Below are 7,719 nucleotides of genomic sequence, written 5' to 3' on the forward strand. Positions count from 1 at the left end.
CCAGCATAAAGTGCCTTCAGTGTTTTTGATCTTAGCCATTCTGACAGGCATAAGGTGGTATCTCAGAGTTGTTTTGATTTGCATTTCCCTGATGATTAGGGATGTTGAGCAATTCCTTAAATGTCTTTCAGTCATTTGAGTTTCCTCTGTTGAGAATTCTCTGTTTAGTACTATATCCCATTTCTTAATTGGACTGTTGGTCATTTTGATGTCTAATTTTTTGAGTTCCTTATATATTCTGGATATCAGTCCTCTGTCAGATGTGTGGTTGGTGAAGACCTTTTCCCATTCTGTAGGCTGTCGCTTTGCCTTGTTGACCGTATCCTTTGCTCTACAAAAGCTTCTCAGTTTCAAGAGGTCCCATTGATTGATTATTTCTCTCAGTGTCTGTGCTACTGGTGTTATATTTAGGAAGTGATCTCCTATGCCAATGCATTGAAGACTACTTCCTACTTTCTCTTCTAGCAGGTTCAGAGTAGCTGGATTTATGTTGAGGTCCTTGATCCACTTGGACTTAAGTTTTCTGGACTGCTACTCACATCACCAGGGAGGCTACCTGGGAAACAGGACCCCAAGAATGACACGAGGATCGCCCAATGAGAGAGAAATGGCTGAGATCTACATGGACAACCTGGACATGAGTGGGAGTAATGAAGGGCGAGGGTTGAGGGATAGAGAGCCTGTGGGAGTTGGAGATCCCAGTTGGATCAAGAACAGAGAGGGAGAAGAAGAAATAGGAGATCATGGTAAATGAAGAGCACATGAGAAAAGGAAGAAACAAAGTGCTAGAGAGGCCCACAGAAATCCACAAAGATACCCCCACAATAGACTGCTGGCAATGGTCGAGAGACAGCCCAAACTGACCTACTCTGGTGATGGGATGGCCAAACACCCTAATAGTCGTGTTAGAAACCCCATCCAATGACTGAGGGATCTGGATGCGGAGATCCATGGCTAGGCCCCAGGTGGAGCTCCGGGAGTCTAATTAGCCAGAAAGAGGAGGGTTTATATGAGTGAGAATTGTTGAAACCAAGGTTGGATAAAGCACAGGGACAAATAGCCAAACGAATGGAAACACATGAACTATGAACCAAAGGCTGAGGGGCCCCCAACTGGATCAGGCCCTCTGAATAGGTGAGACAGTTGATTGGCTTGATCTGTTTGGGAGGCATCTAGGCAGTGGGACCAGGTCCTGTGCTCAGTGCATGAGTTGGCTGTTTGAAACCTGGGGCTTATGCAGGGACGCTTGGCTCAGTCTGGGAGGAGGGGACTGGACCTGCTTGGACTGAGTCTACCAGCTTGATCTCAGTCCTTGGGGGAGGCTTTGCCCTGGAGGAGGTGGGAATGGGGATGGGCTGGGAGGAAGGGGAGGGGGCTGGATGGGGGAGAACAAGGGAATCCGTGACTGATATGCAGAACTGAATGGTATTGTAAAATAAGATAAAAGGAAAAAAAAACACATAAGATCATGTAATATCTTTTCAGAAAGTGTCTACTTGCAATTTTAGAACTGTCGAAATTTTCAACTAAAAAGATGAGAATCTGTTATATATATATATATGTATATATACATATATACAAATATATACATACAAACTCGCGTGCGTGCGTGCATGTTTATCTGCTGCATAAGAGTGGTAGTAGGCTGTTAGGCAAGTGGAGGGATGCACATCTATTTTACCAGCCACACAGGAGGCTGAAACATCATACATAGTGTGAGTCTCAGAACTTACTCTGAGATCTTATCCTGAAATTAAAAGTTATAAATGCTGTGCAAAAAAAAAATGTTTTAAAATAGAAAAAAAATAGCTTTTATTTTCTACACTAAAACCTGATTCAGTGCTTCATTCTAATGTGTTTATTAAGAGAGTTCACTTGGGGATGTGTAATACTTCATGTCCATAGAGGACAGGCTTTAGATTTTCTTCTTCCTTTAACATCATCTTGTGTGATCACCTGTATAGAAGTACTATTTAAAGTAATGTTGGTTCAAGGGGACATTGTCATCGATCCTTATTGTTGAATTCATCTCAGTACTTTGAGTTGTACTGACAAAATTTAGGTTATTTTGAGACTCAGAAGAAAGACAATGTCTTAACTGAGATAATAAATATATAGAAGACCAAGGAGCTACAACGTTGTACTAATACAATCTTATATTTCTGTAGCTGAAAGTTTTCCTGTGTCCACCCGGCTCCTGCAACCTTGTGGTCCCTCAGCCACTCAGATGCAAAATGAACACACCGAGGCTTATATTAATTACAAAATATATGGTCTACTGGCTCAGGCTTCTCGCTAGTTTGATCTTAGATCTTAAATTAACCCATTTCTATAAATCCATACTTTGCCATGTGGTCCAAGGCTTACTGGTATCTTTACATCTTGCTTCTCATGGCAAAGCTGGCAGTGTCTCCTCTGTTCTCCCTTCTCCTTTCTCCTCTCTAGTTAGAATGTCCCGCTTAACCCTATTCTGCCTCACCATTTGCCAAACAGCCTTATTTATCAACCAATCAGAGCAATATATTTTCATAGCATACAGAAAGATATTCCCCCATTATACTTCTGACAAAGAAACTGATGTAGTTGTATCAGATACAATTTAAATTGATTTACATCATCACAGTTTCTTATTTGAAACTTAAATTGAAATGCACCAGACAGGAATGAATGGCTTAAGCCCTTAGAGATGAAATGAATTGGATAATATCCTAGGACCTGGGATTCTACTGATAAATGTAACAAACTTACTTCTTTTCCCTTCTGTGTCTTCCTTGCGAGCTGGGCACTTTGCCTTAGGTCTTTTGATGATTGTACAAAGCTATCTCATATGCAAAATTCTGTGTCCTTTTTTGTCCTTTTCATTCTATCCTTCATATCTTTCAAATTTTAATTAAAACTAGATCTTGTCATGTTGAAAAAGCTAAGGCTTAAAGTATCAAAGAATTGTTGGAGTACAATATGAAAGGCAGCGATCTGGACAATGTCTGCAGGAACGGTTTTGAGGGAATTCTATATATCTGAGTTTCCTATTCTTTACATGCAGACATGATGTTGTCATTTTCATAGATTATACTTGATAACTTTACAATTGACTTCCAAAACTGTTGCAAATAAATTCTAATAATAAGTAAGTTCAAGATTTTGCTTTTGGCCACATTCACCACAGTCATGGACGTTGGACCCATGGGTGGCCAGTTGAACTTACGTAGTAGTACAAGTAAAGATAATGTTGAGTTTAATATACAGCATGTGTGTGATATTACAGAGAAGTTAATCCATACATTAAAATTAAAATGAATAAATCTGGGTTTTAAAACTTATCTAAAACATCTTATGTTAGTTGTTACTTTATTGCATAAAGCAAAATGTATCCATAAGTATGGAAAACAATAAAGTTACAATATTAAACAAGTCAATATTTAGTATATATCTCAGAATTCACAATTTTAGAGACATAAAAATGCAAATATCCTTATATTTCCTAAGTATTTATTTAGTATATAATAAAGGACACTTAAGTAACAAATACTGATGGAATTGTCTCATCATAGTTGAGTAGCATTATAACCTTTTTAGTGATAGAGGGTTCCTGGGGTGCTTTAGTAATACCAAGGTCTCTGTGTGGATAAGTCTTACTGGAGACTGACAATATTCACACAGAAATGTTCATCTCTGTTTACATGAGCATAGAAGGATTCCAGAGTGTGAGACCATCAAGCCACCTAAACTCCAGGAGCAATATGGATACAGACTTTTTAATGCACAGTATAAGAAGAAATAAAATGAGTATACATTACTAAGGGTAGTATTGTTAGATAGGTCTTTCTTAGTTCTTAGTTGCATATATCTGAGTTCCCTCATGCCATTATCCCTCATGAGTTTATGATGATTGTTTTGTTACTTGTCTCTATAACTATTATTTTCTTTTAAGATTCTCAGAGTCACAGTAATTCCATGAAGAAAATATCAATTCTTTCGTTGGGATAATGGACCCTTCCTATGCATCTGAAACATAGACTAAATGAAAAGAATTAAAATGTAAAATGATGAAAAAGGAAAAGAAAATATAAATAAAAACAAAACCAAGCTAGTCACATTCATCTGGACTAATTATTTTTCATCATTAAAAAGAAATGAGATTACTGATGTAAGGCAGAAAGAATTGTCACTCATGTTTCTTGCATGGTTCTCTAGCACATGTTTTAATTCTTCATAAGTAAAGACAGAATTAGTAGAGGCCTATGACATTGTAGATTTGACAGGACCAAAGATGTGGCAGTATCATACATCATAAGAATGTAGAGGTCATTTTCCCATAAAATAAAGTTGGTCAACTGGGGTGATAGGCTAGGGGAAGGGGATAGGAAAGGAGTAGAAAGTAACGGGTTGATTATCTTAAGGACATTTACAAAAAAGGTACATTTATTGTATAACTTTATTTCTTTATCCATAGTGTTTTCTTTCTTGTTCTATTTTTCTCTTTACTTGCTAGGTAAACTTGAGAGGTAGTAGAGTCAGAAGAGGGGTGGGATTTTATTTCTGTTATCTGTTAACAGATAATTTCATCTATGTCAAAACAAAGGACACAAGTCTACTGCAGGTAAACATGTCTCCTAATGGAAGTTTCATGATCCATGATCAGAGCAGGAAAGGGTGCTCAGCAATTCTAGTAATGTTCTCAGAGGCAGTAGGTCTGTACATGTTATCTCTGTAGATTTCTCAGTTATTCTAGAGGCCCAATGTATCAGCTATTTTCCTGTCTCTCCCAATATCTTTATAAGAACCTAATTGTCTGGATTGTATCCTTCCCTGTCTAATTTGCTTTGAGTGGGTTCTATTCCTTACACTACTAATTAAATTCAAGAGTAGAGTTCAAGGAATTGGAATCTTCTGATCTGTCAAATTTCTCAGTATTTAATATGCATAAAATGAAATGTGTGCTTTTTAAAAAAGAATTTAGCAACAGAAAGGAGAGATTAATTTTCCTAAAAATTCCAAAGATAATAGTTTTAAATTCCTTAATAATTCACAGAGAGGATGGAGAATAAGTGAGTTAAAGAAATAGCATATAGACTAGATGATATCACAATTTGGAGTGAAATATATTGGAAAATAAATATTTATAGTGGAAGATGATTGAAATAATTTACAGCTGAGCATATATTATAGTATTTGCCTTGAAAATCTGAAATTCACAAAATAGCTTTTAACTGTGGAGTGCTTAGCCTTAAATGGGACATCTATATCACATCCTACCTCAAGTTTAGGGGATCATTACAGGAAAAGAGGGGCAGAAAAAATTTAAGAGCTAGATATAGTAGAATACAGGTATAAAAAAGCATTTTCCAGAAAAGGGCATTGCTCATGTGAACTCATAACAGCATAACTGCTTAAATATACCAGCATGAGAACTAGGCAGCCAAAAATCACAGGAGTCCCAGGAAATCCAACCTTAGATAAAGAGCTCTTATAAACTGATGTCTTCTGGGATGAGGAAAGTACCAAGTGTCTTCAGGGGGGTGACCAGTAATAGGCTGCCCATGCTCTACTGGATGGCTATATATCCACGAACAGATTGTAAACACTAAGTCGACATATTAGTTTTAACAAAAGAGTACCTCTGCCGTTTGTTAGCATATTAGGTAGTGCATTAGTAACATTAAAAAATAGATCACATGAAGTTGGGAAGGTAAAAAGGAAGCAGTGATGTGACAGGAATTGGAGGCAAAATATTGGGGATTAAATTTGATCAAAGCATATTATAAAGATGTATGAAATTCTCAATAATAAACTAAAATGTTTTTATTATGACATTCATGCATGTGTGTGTGTTTGTGTGTTATGTACATTGTTCATATTCACCACTATCTACTTCTATTTCCTAGTCATATCTGTATTTCCACCCTTCCACTGGTACCTTTTGTCTTCTGAAATAGCCCCCTTCTACTTCCATGGTAGATTTTCAACAAACTCTATTCCATTTACAAATGACATATGAGTTTGAATTATTAATTTTCTAAAATCTTAGAGATAAGTTAAAATTTCAGAGATTGTTAAACAACTAAGGTAGTAGTCTTAGGACCAAGAGGTAGTCATAGAATTCTTAAACAAACTTGAATTTTCAAAGCATATGGAAATGTGATAATTTTTTGCTCACATAAGAGAGCAGTGTAGAAAATTAGTTTTGTCAGTCTTATTTTCTTTTGTTCAATTTTCTTTAAGAAAATGAAATATTTTGAGGAAATATTCTAGAAAGAAAGAATATTGAAAGTTCCTAAATTTTATTGCATCTTCTTAGTATTAGTAAGTTAAACAAAAGTAAAATAATAATCACCTTAAGTGCTTTATGTTTTAACTCATGAATCAATGTTTATGTTGTCTTTGTTTGTTTGTTTTTTAACACCTCTCTGCTAATACCCAGAGGTCATAAGATGTAGCATTGGTACTCCAGAGCCTAATGAATAAATATCACACTAATGGATTTACTCAGGTATATGCTGATATGGTCTAAAAAAGTCTGATACAGCATTCTAAGAATGATGAAACAAAAATATTGTGAATAACAACATGTAATCATGTACCGAAGTTGAGGCCAAGTCAAGCAAGCATACTAGCATTTAAGATTTGGGAGGGTTGAATGTGGGCTCCATTATAAAATATATAAGTGTTTTGAGGGTAGCTAGAGTTGGGGAGTAAAGTGTAAGTCTTGAGATTTTGGAAGGTCTGAATAATAAAAGAAATTAGATTTTATTCAAAAAGTAATAGTAAGAAACTAAAGGGTTTATACAAGTGTACTGTGTGTGTATGTATATGTTTGTGTGTGTGTGTGTGTGTGTGTGTGTGTGTGTGTGTGTGTGTGTGTGTGTGTGTAGAATGAAGGAAACCATGAAGAATGACTTAGATGTTAAGATTGGAGGCCAGTCCATGACAAGTCATAATGACACACAGATGATTAGTAAGGACATGGAGTTAAGTGCTGTCCATAACAGTGAAATAAATGTTTAATTTCAGAGACATTTAGATATTAAAATAAGCAGGATGTAAAGATGGCCATAATCAAAGGAAAACAAAGAGTTGACAAAACCCTGAGCTTCTGACTTCTGGTTAAGAGCTAGTACACTGATGGCATACAGAACCACAGAGAAGTTATTGAATCATAAAATGATTTCATCCCATCATGCAAGTATGCTAGCACATGTAACAAGTGTCCCTCTCATTAAATTAGTATCATTAAGGAACCAAGTCCCGTTTTATTAAAGGCAAAGCAATTATGTTCAAATGAATTATAGATGTGTAACTCTAATTAGAATACAGTAAATAACGTTTAATATAGATAGTAAACAACAATTATTTAATGTAATAAAATATAAATCCATAAATAACTTCCTCTTTTTTCCAATATAATATTTTTATTGATTATCTGGGAATTTCATACAATGCACCAATCACACTAGTTTCCCATTCCTCCCAAGTCCACCATCCTTCCTTGGTATCCCTCTACCCCACAAAAATTAAACACAAAGTGTAATTATTGTTCATATACTTATTGTAGCATTGTCAAACCCCAGTGATTATTCCTTAAATATAACTGAGTCCTCCCCTTCCCTTGCCAGAAGTCATGAGCAGTGAAGAGCTATGCTTCAACATCATTACGACTATTTTTAAGTAGTCTTTTCAATGGATTCCTGTCTAGACAGTTTCTGTTTGTTTTTGTCTTTT

Source organism: Peromyscus leucopus, chromosome 11 (assembly GCF_004664715.2).
Source record: "Peromyscus leucopus breed LL Stock chromosome 11, UCI_PerLeu_2.1, whole genome shotgun sequence".
NCBI classification, from domain to species: Eukaryota; Metazoa; Chordata; class Mammalia; order Rodentia; family Cricetidae; genus Peromyscus; species Peromyscus leucopus.